Raw genomic sequence first — 9,352 nt, 5'->3', positions numbered from 1 at the left:
CAACGGTAACTGCTTTATTTGCAATAAATTTGGTCATATGGCTAGTCAATGCAAAAATAGGATGATCAATAATGGTCCATCTTTTACTAGTCAATGTTTCAAATGCAATAAGTATGGTCATAAGGAAAATGTATGCAAAATTGTTATGAATAACTTTCAAAATAGAAGAAATGTCAGATGTTATGCATGTGGTAGGTTTAGACATGTTGCTAATCAGTGTAGATCAAAGGGAATTTGGATGAACTTTAGACCTATGCAAGGAAATGTTGTTTGTTATGTTTGCAACAAATCCGGTCACATTGCTAAGTATTACAAAAGAAGAAATGCGAATAGAAGAGGTCTGGAAGACAAGAATAAGAATGTGAAAGCAGACAAGAAGGGAAAAGCAAACATTGAGGAAATTAGAGATCAGATTAAGAAGACTTCAGTGAAGAAGAGTGATGATAATGCAGTGAATGGGTCTGCACTTGATTCTGATGCTGGAACCTCATCCGGTAACTAAGCTAAGGCATCCGACCTTAGGCAGAGGTTTTCATGAAAATCTTTCAAATCCCCTGTTTGAGATCTGTGTCTGTTTTTGGCAGGTTGCAGAGGTGTATGTGACGATCATAGATGTTTATGATGGATTTGTTGAGACATGGACCAGCTAGGACTGGAACCTAAGACCTTCCATACGCTACTGGAGTGCTCTACCATTGAGCTACTGGCCCCTCTTGGACCAGTCCATCGTTGGTTCGGGTGTGGCTTATTTCCAACACCAACACCCCCCCTTAAGCCACACCTCTCCTGTGCTTGGGGCTCCTAGCCTGAACCAGGCTCTGATACCATGTTGAGACATGGACCAGCTAGGACTCAAACCTAGGACCTTCCATACGCTGCTGGAGTGCTCTACCACTGAGCTACTAGCCCCTCTTGGACTAGTCCATCGTCGGTCCAAGTGTGGCTTATTTCCAACACCAACAGGATTTTCGAAAGAGTTCGAGCACATTTGAAAATTCCGAGAAGAATTCCTGCAAGACATAGAGTATCTGGAAGTATTAGGGTTAAATGCATTTATTGCAATGAAAAGTTAGGTATGCGAAGGATAAAAAGCGAATTAACCTTTCATTTCTCACTTTGCATTTGAAGCGAAAGAGTAGAAGAGCGTAGTGAAGGAGAATTTGCAGAGATTCCGAGCAATATCTAGATAATTTGTTGTGTGATCTTGCATCCGGTCGAAAGGTATTTAACAGTGAAACCCTTTTTCGGTGAAGTTTGAAACTTGAATTTGATAAGATGGTTGCATTTGGTACTGCAACTCCTTTGGTTTTTGAAATCACTGAGCATGAACGACCCAACTTCAAGAATCATCCCTTCATCTCTATGGAAGACGATCCTAAGAGTGTGTTTTCATCGGTGCCCTACGGAATATTGTATATTGAAGACATTGGGGTTTATAGGCACTGTCCCATTGAGGAATTGGGAAGCTAAAAAATGTTGAACCTGTACAACAATCAACTATCAGATAAGAGTTTGGTGTTGAAACTGGAATTTCATGATGGGAATATTGTCATTGATGCCAAAATAGTGATACTCAGAAATATATGTATACAGTAAATAGCCAACAGTGATCAAATACACAAAACAAACTATCTACAGGACTATGATACATATACAACAATATACAGTGGTACACAACAAAGCAATGATATAATGAAGCATATTTTTAAAGTATCAATATAAAATACTATCGGCAAAAACAAAGAGACTTATATATATTTCAGTAGAGATTATATTAGCAGAATAATACCATTGCTCGATATATACCAAGGAGCGGCTATATGCATATGGTCTGATATATTATTGATAAAGATGATGCAAGGTGGTGGCAAATAAACATATTCCAAAGTCAGATTCAAACAAACATATTTCTATCAAAGCGGTGGTAAATAAAAATCGAAAACCTTGGCGGTGAATACATCCAATACCATTAATGCTAAAGCAATAGCAATATAGTTTAACGCATGGAGCGGAAAACAAATATATTAAAAATATATCAACGGTATCATATTTTTAAATACTTCAAAGTATATTATAGTGCATATTTTATAAAGCATTGAATATCGGCGGAAAGAAAAGACTGTTATCGCGGAAGAGATATATAAGCATAAACATCACCATTATTTTATATCAAATATAGGATATGATAAAACAAGGCGATTCGAATTATTAAAGACCGTGGTCAAAGATAAAAAGCGGCGGACATAATATATTATCTCAAAATTCGATGGATACAAACATTAATATATTTGCAAATAAAGCCTTAACTAAATAACACTCCTGTTAAATACGATTCAATGAAAAATCGTGATTAAAAACTCGCAATGCTTTGTGAAGAGTCATGAAAGAAAGAGATGCAATAGTCCACGTGAAAAATCGTGATGCTTGATAATATATATAAGATGAAAAACAAACACAAATGAAAGTGGGCCAAGACTACTGTAATGTGTGGTGTGCGGACTGGTATATTACTGTATGTATGTTGTTGGTGAGATCATAACAAATACAACATAGAGAAAGTGAGTGTGCAAAACAAAAACATATGGTGAATTACTTCAAGCATAAGGGATAATCATATTGTATGAAGGGATATATTGTACAGTGAAATATATAACCAACAACCTGTCCAAAATGATCGTTTTTCAGATCTTAAGTGGGTTGGTGCTCACAAAGTTCAGATTTGGGAGTTGGTGCTTCCAGTGGGTTGGTGCTCACAAACATTGTAAAAGAAATATAAATATACAATATTCATTTTAGTGGTTTTCTCCCTCATTGGGTTTCCACTCAAATTCTCGTGTTATTGTATTTATGTGCATAATTGTTTTGGATAACTTAATTGTATCATATTAAATTGAAAAGTTTCATTATACTGATTCACCCCCCCTCTCAGTATAATCGTGTGCTCTTCATTTCAAGGATTGGAAGACAAGGGTTTTGCGCAGTTCATTAGGTTTCCAATGTTCTATGAACAGGAATGGATCCAATTCATATTGAGATGAGTACACAACGAATTCATATGGTTGGACAAGCCTCACAAAATCACCAAGACAATTATTCAAGCTGTAACTGGATTATGTGCATCCAGAGAGCTGCCATACCTGAAGGCTATGAAGAATGACATTGTGACTAATGCAACATGGTTGAAATTTGATAAATGGGCAATAACAATCAATGACATCCTGGAGCATGATATCAGGTTTGCATTAATGGTCATTGGCTATAAGATCTATTATTCCAGAGAAAATTTTATTTCCGATATTGTTATATACGCTACTTGTGAGATGATGAGAGAAAACAAGAAGTATGAGCTTTGTGAGTTGCTCTAGACTAAGATTATTAAGAATATAAAGAAGATCAAGGAAAATAAGAAACATCCTTTCAAGTTCAGAACATTGCTCCTATGTTTGTTTTTCTACTTTGTGAAAAATGTTTTGGGTGTTGGGCAAGTGCAGTGGGCCTTTGACAGGTTGGTAGGAGTTCAAATCCAGGAATATTTATACAATTCCAGTTACTCTAAGGTCCGGAATAAGAATCTATGGGGTTATTTCAAAAACTTCTAGAAGGAAATGCATGAGAGGGAGAGAATCTGCTTTATGGTAGATACAGATCAGTGTTTGATGGAAGTCATAGAGCCTCGAACAGTATGGATTATTCCAATGGGCTATGAGGTCGAAGAACATATTTTGGAAATGTATGCACATCATATGTTGAGTAAACTGGTGGAACCCAATGAGGAAAGGCACAAAACCTACAAGGAGCAGAGTTTAAAATTGCATCAACAATTTGAGAAGCCTGCAATACAAAAGAAGGTCCAAAAAGAGGCCGAGGCTCTTCCAAAGAGCATATGGATATCAAAGGAAGTAGTCTAGAAAGCTAGAGAGGAAACATTCTCTTTGAGGAGCAGATTGTGAAGAAGGAATCAAAACCGAAAGCACCTAAGCCTAAGCCAAGGCAATCCAGAGGCACAACTCCCTCCTCTGGTCCTGCAAAGCCAATAAGAAAGCCTAAATCTTCAATCAAGCCATCCAGTGGTAGTGAAAAGAAGAGGAAGACAGTCAAATTTGTGACTGTGGATGATGAGGAGACCTAATCAGATGAGGCTATAAAGGAGGTGAAGGCTAAAGCTGCTAAAGCCACCAAAGATGCAAAAGAAAAACCATCTGGTGGAGCCAAACTTGGTAAGAAATCTAAGACATCTGAACTTGATGAGGCATTGAAGAAAGGTAAGCTTGAAGTTAAGCCTCCCATGTCTTTGAGTGAAATTATTAATGAAGTTTTTAAGAATGGTAACTTGAAGCCATTAAATGAATGGTATGAAAATTTTGATGAATCTGACAAAAGGACTCTAGAAGAAACTACCATAGAGTACCTAAATGTATATAGTAAAGCTGTGGTTGAACTAATTACAGTCATACCCAATAGCTTGTATGACATTTTGGATGCTAGGAGACAAACAACAAATAAGCAAGATGAGAACTTAAAAGAATATATATTAGTCAACTTATGTTCAGTCATTTCTAAGGAAGATATAATAGAATAATCAAATTAGCAAAGAATGAATTCCAGAGTAAGCACAGAGTAAATAAAATCATGTTAGGGAAGATTGATGAAGTTGCAAAGGAAACATAAAATATTTTGACAAAAAATTTGTTCGATAATCAATATAAAGTTAATTTGGTTAAAGGGCAAGAAGAATCTAATCCGGAAGAACATAACATGCCATCATAGGTCAATTTGAAAGTTGAGCAGATAGTGGATGATACTTTTTTCCCAGAAGTAGAAATTGTTGAGCAGGTAGAGGCTAATGTTGAGGATGCGGGTGCAAGGAAAGCAGATGATGGAAAGGACAAGGTGGACAATCCTCCAATTGATGTTGCTAATCCTCTAGTTCCTGAGAAGGATGTTGAAAAAGAAAAGATGGAGGTCAAAGTTGAAGTCAATACTGAGGCAAAAGACACTGCAGAGACAATAAAGCAAGTCATTGATGATCCAAAGTTTATTCAAGGTCCGATTAACCTTGCTTCTCTGTCTCCAATTCAAAAGCTTCAACTTGCATCATTTTCCCAAGAAAAAGATAGTGAGGATGTTTTGAAATATCATACAGAGGATAGTATGTTGCTAACCCTGACAACTGGTGTTTTTGAAAAGTTGATGCCCTCATTTCAAAAGGATACTTTAGACACTCCATCCGAGTAATTAAGAAGTTTGATCAATTTTGTAATACATTTTGAATCTTTTGAAAAGTCTATTGATGAGAAGGTCAGAAGTGGATTCAATGCAAAGAGGCTACGAAATTTGAAAAAGATGATTGCCAAAGATAGAGTCACTTTAGATGCATGTGTGAAGTGCATGAAGGATGCATTGTCTGAAGGTGGGAACTTATATAAATCATGCTTATCTCTGACCAAGTTCACTGCAGACATTAAGAAAAATTCTAAGGTACATGAGAATGAGCTTGAACACATATCTCAGTTAGTTGATTCCCTGTCAATATCTTTGAGCAACCATGAAAATCAGGTAATTTCATTACTTGAGAAAATCAAAAGTTTGAGCCATGACTGGGAGAAAATAATTGGCAGAGTTGGAGAAATTAGGAGTCTCATTAATTATAAGCTAGACATTATGCTCAGTTCCCTCAAGGACTCTCAAGATTCTCTGGCCAGCGGTGATCTGAAAGATGTAAAATCAACAGAGGCACAAGACTACTTGTTTAGTGGATTCATAATGGTGTTGGAGAATTTGCAGAAGGGCTGTGATAGCCACTTGGACACATTGAAGAATTCCTATGTAGATATCTTTAAGTTTTTGTGAGTTAAGTCTGTATGTACACACACACACACACACACACACACGCACACACACACACACACACACACACACACACACACATATATATATATATAGCATTTTGGCTTGAATTTTTGGTCTACGGAACCCTACCTTTTCCATTGATGTCAAAGGGGAAGAGTAGAGAAATGAAAAATGTTGATCCTAGTGGGAGCTCTTTGATTCTTTGATTCTTTGGAATCCGAAGATTAGAATTTTGTTGTAGAGTGTACAGTACTTTGGTTTTGGTCAGACACTTAGTCATTTTTCACTAAGTGTTTCTATCAATGCCAAAGGGAGAGATTGTTGGCAAGAGACATTGCATGTATGTACAAATGTTGTCATTGATGGCAACTAGTGTCAGATATTCCATCCCCAAGTCATAATTCATTCATACCAGAAGATTGATTGAGCATTTGTAAGGTCTAGTGAGAAGAATAGTGTATCCGATAGAGTGTACAATTTGTTGGTTAGCAGATCATTTGTGCTGCGTATTTTGTTTTGCGGGTCTCAGAGAAGCATTGTGGTTAGGTAATATGCCTTATTATAGGTTTGTGGCCTCCAGTGATAATTTTTGGGTAAGTTGGAAGATCTGATAGACAAGTTTTTTACCAGAACAATGGTTATCAACAGTAATGCGTGGAAATTCATTATGCAGATCTTGTTGTTCGATTATGGTGATTGTTTGTGTGTTTGAGGATGTTGAGCCGACATGTGGGAAGCATGTGGATACTTTTTTTTTCTCCACATGATTAGTTTTAATTGGATTGAGTTGACTTGTATACATGTTTCATCTTTTGTGTCGTCTTCTTGAAGCCGTCATGATGAAGTCCTAAATTGATGTTGCATATATATAAGACCGATTGTTTTGATCATTTATGATATCGATGATTATATGCAATGTGTATATGATTGATTGTGCACAGTTTCACGTGTGCAAAGTGCATATTTGTGCTCCGGTATGATGTAGTATATCAAAACAAAGCAGTGTTGTAGAGTTGAGTAGGATTATGTTTTTTGTGCTTAACCATAACTATACTCATGCATTTGTTGATGTTATTCAATAGTTCAAACCTTCTTGTAATCCTTTGTAATCATTTTGTAAGGGAGCGACCCTTCTAGGGTTGTAGCCCTTACTTTTAATTGAGCAATGAGCTCTAGGCAGTGTGCCTGAATGCATGTGAATTCCCCTTATTTAGTATTTTTATACTTCTAACAGAGTATATTAATATTGTGGGTTTGAATCCCACCGTGGTTTTTCCCTTAATTGGGTTTCCACGTAAAAATCTTAGTGTTATGGTGTTGTTGATCTTTGCTTTGTGTTTATGCACTTTACCTTTCTTCATTTGCATTAAGTGGTTGAAAGATCAGGTTAATAAAGTTAAAAATTGTAGAACATTGATTCCCCTCTCCCCTCTCAGTGTTCCTTGATTCCAAGACAACCGAGAAGTGGTCATACTTATCAATCTTTCGATTATTAATGATCAACTACCTCTGGTTCCATCCAACAAGACAACTGTAGAGATCTAGACTATTTTGAAGGATCTCCATGAGACATCAGACAAGAGTCATGCGTTCTTTCTAAAGAACGAGCTATTTTCTATAATTATGGATGAGTGTATGTCCTTACAAGAGCATCTAACAAAGATTATAGAAACACTCAACATTATTTCAACTAATGTTGACTTAAAGTTTATAGAGTTGTGCATTAAACTTCTACAACAGGATTGTTGGAAACAACGGTTTGGTAGCGGTGCCACTCCGTCCTCCACAGAACAAGCCTTCGCTGCCAAATTTTTTCACAAGGATAAAGGCAAATCTCAGTCCTCTCAGCCAAAAGGCCCTAGTCAGTCTGAGGATAGCTTGAAGAAGAAGAAAGTTCAGTGTAACTACTGCTACAAGTATGGTCACTTGATTAAGGTGTGTCCTAATAATTTGGCTTCCGAACAACAAAAACAGGGAGGGTCTCAAGCTAAGGCCAATGTCGTAGAGCGCTCAGAGCAGAAAGAATCTGCCTTTTGCACTTTCATGGCAAAAAGACCTGTAGATCATGTGAAGTCTTCTGCTTGGTACATAGACGGTTAGATACTTGATCAATCCCAAAGACATTGAGAGGGGGGGGGGTGAATTAGTGTCTAACCGATAAACAAAAGATTTAAACTTGTTTGCAACTTTATAACCCAAATTAATATACCGGTGAGCAAATAGTAATGCAGTAAAGAAAAACAAAAGTATAACCATCAATGCACACCATAACACATGTATTTTTGGTGAGGAAAACCGGTAGGGGAAAAACCTTGGTGGGATTTGTGACCCACAATATTTACTCACTGGCCAATATGAACAAATATTACTTATACAATAGGGGCCTGCACATGCAGGAAGGCCAACAGCTTAGAGCTCACTGCTCAATCACAAAAAAGAGTCCCACTGACTACAATTGGATGGTTAAATCCAATGACAATGTACTGCTCAAAATAGCATCTGCAATGCTGGATTCAGTACCAGTTTAAGCTCTGTCAGATACCTCTGCCATAAACCTTGCTTCGCTCTGCTCTTATTCGCTCATAAAATAATTACATCAAAATGCATATACAGTTATTCTCTCTCATATACCACTTACATTCATTACCTAATTCCCTTTTTAAATGACCTACAAGATCTCATACATATATGAGTCTTTACAATACATCATGTCGTCTATAAAATATAATTACACTACAAAACAATATTCCATGTTGGCTTAGAGTGTCGGTGTGATGTACTGTCGGTGTAGACTGGATGTCGGTGTGAATAAATTTGCAGTGCCTGCGAGCCATGTTACCAGTTGGTTTCCATCAATGACAAGATCAACCATTCTCATCTGAGTGTATAATACCAACAATCTCCCCCTTTGGCATTGATGGCAACACTCATGAGAAAAATCCAAAAATTGATATCCAAAATTTGAATTCCAAAAACTGAGTGCGCTCCCCCTGAGCAAATTATCTCCTTCTGTACATTTTTCTCATGCACCACTACTCCCCCTTTGGCATCAATGACAAAGGATTTAAAAAGAATCAAAGAATTCAAAATTTACCTAGAAACCTGTAACCGGTTATATACAATCTAAAAAATGTCTTCCAAAACCAAGTTCAGACCTTGCAAAAACTTAGTACTGTCATAAATTATGGTCTTTGTCTGTCGGATCATCCTGGTCAGATAATGCATCTGTTGCTCCGGTCATCTGTTGCCTTGAATAGATTCCTTAGACAGCTCATTCCGGTGTGTTAATAAGTTGTCCAATCTAGGACCAACTTTGTTCTTCAACTCCCGGGTTTTCAATCTCAACCTTGCCTTCTCTCTTTCTGATTTCTCAATCTTCTCTTCATAGGTTGCCATTTCTTGATCCAAAACTGAAGTAAGTTCCAAAGAACCAATCATATTATCAGCTATATTATCAATTTCCTTTTGTGTTTTCCTTATCAATAACTTCTGTTAGATGGTG

The sequence above is a fragment of the Cryptomeria japonica genome, chromosome 10, assembly GCF_030272615.1.
Source record: "Cryptomeria japonica chromosome 10, Sugi_1.0, whole genome shotgun sequence".
Classification (NCBI taxonomy): domain Eukaryota; kingdom Viridiplantae; phylum Streptophyta; class Pinopsida; order Cupressales; family Cupressaceae; genus Cryptomeria; species Cryptomeria japonica.
Note: the sequence above shows the minus strand (reverse complement) of the source record.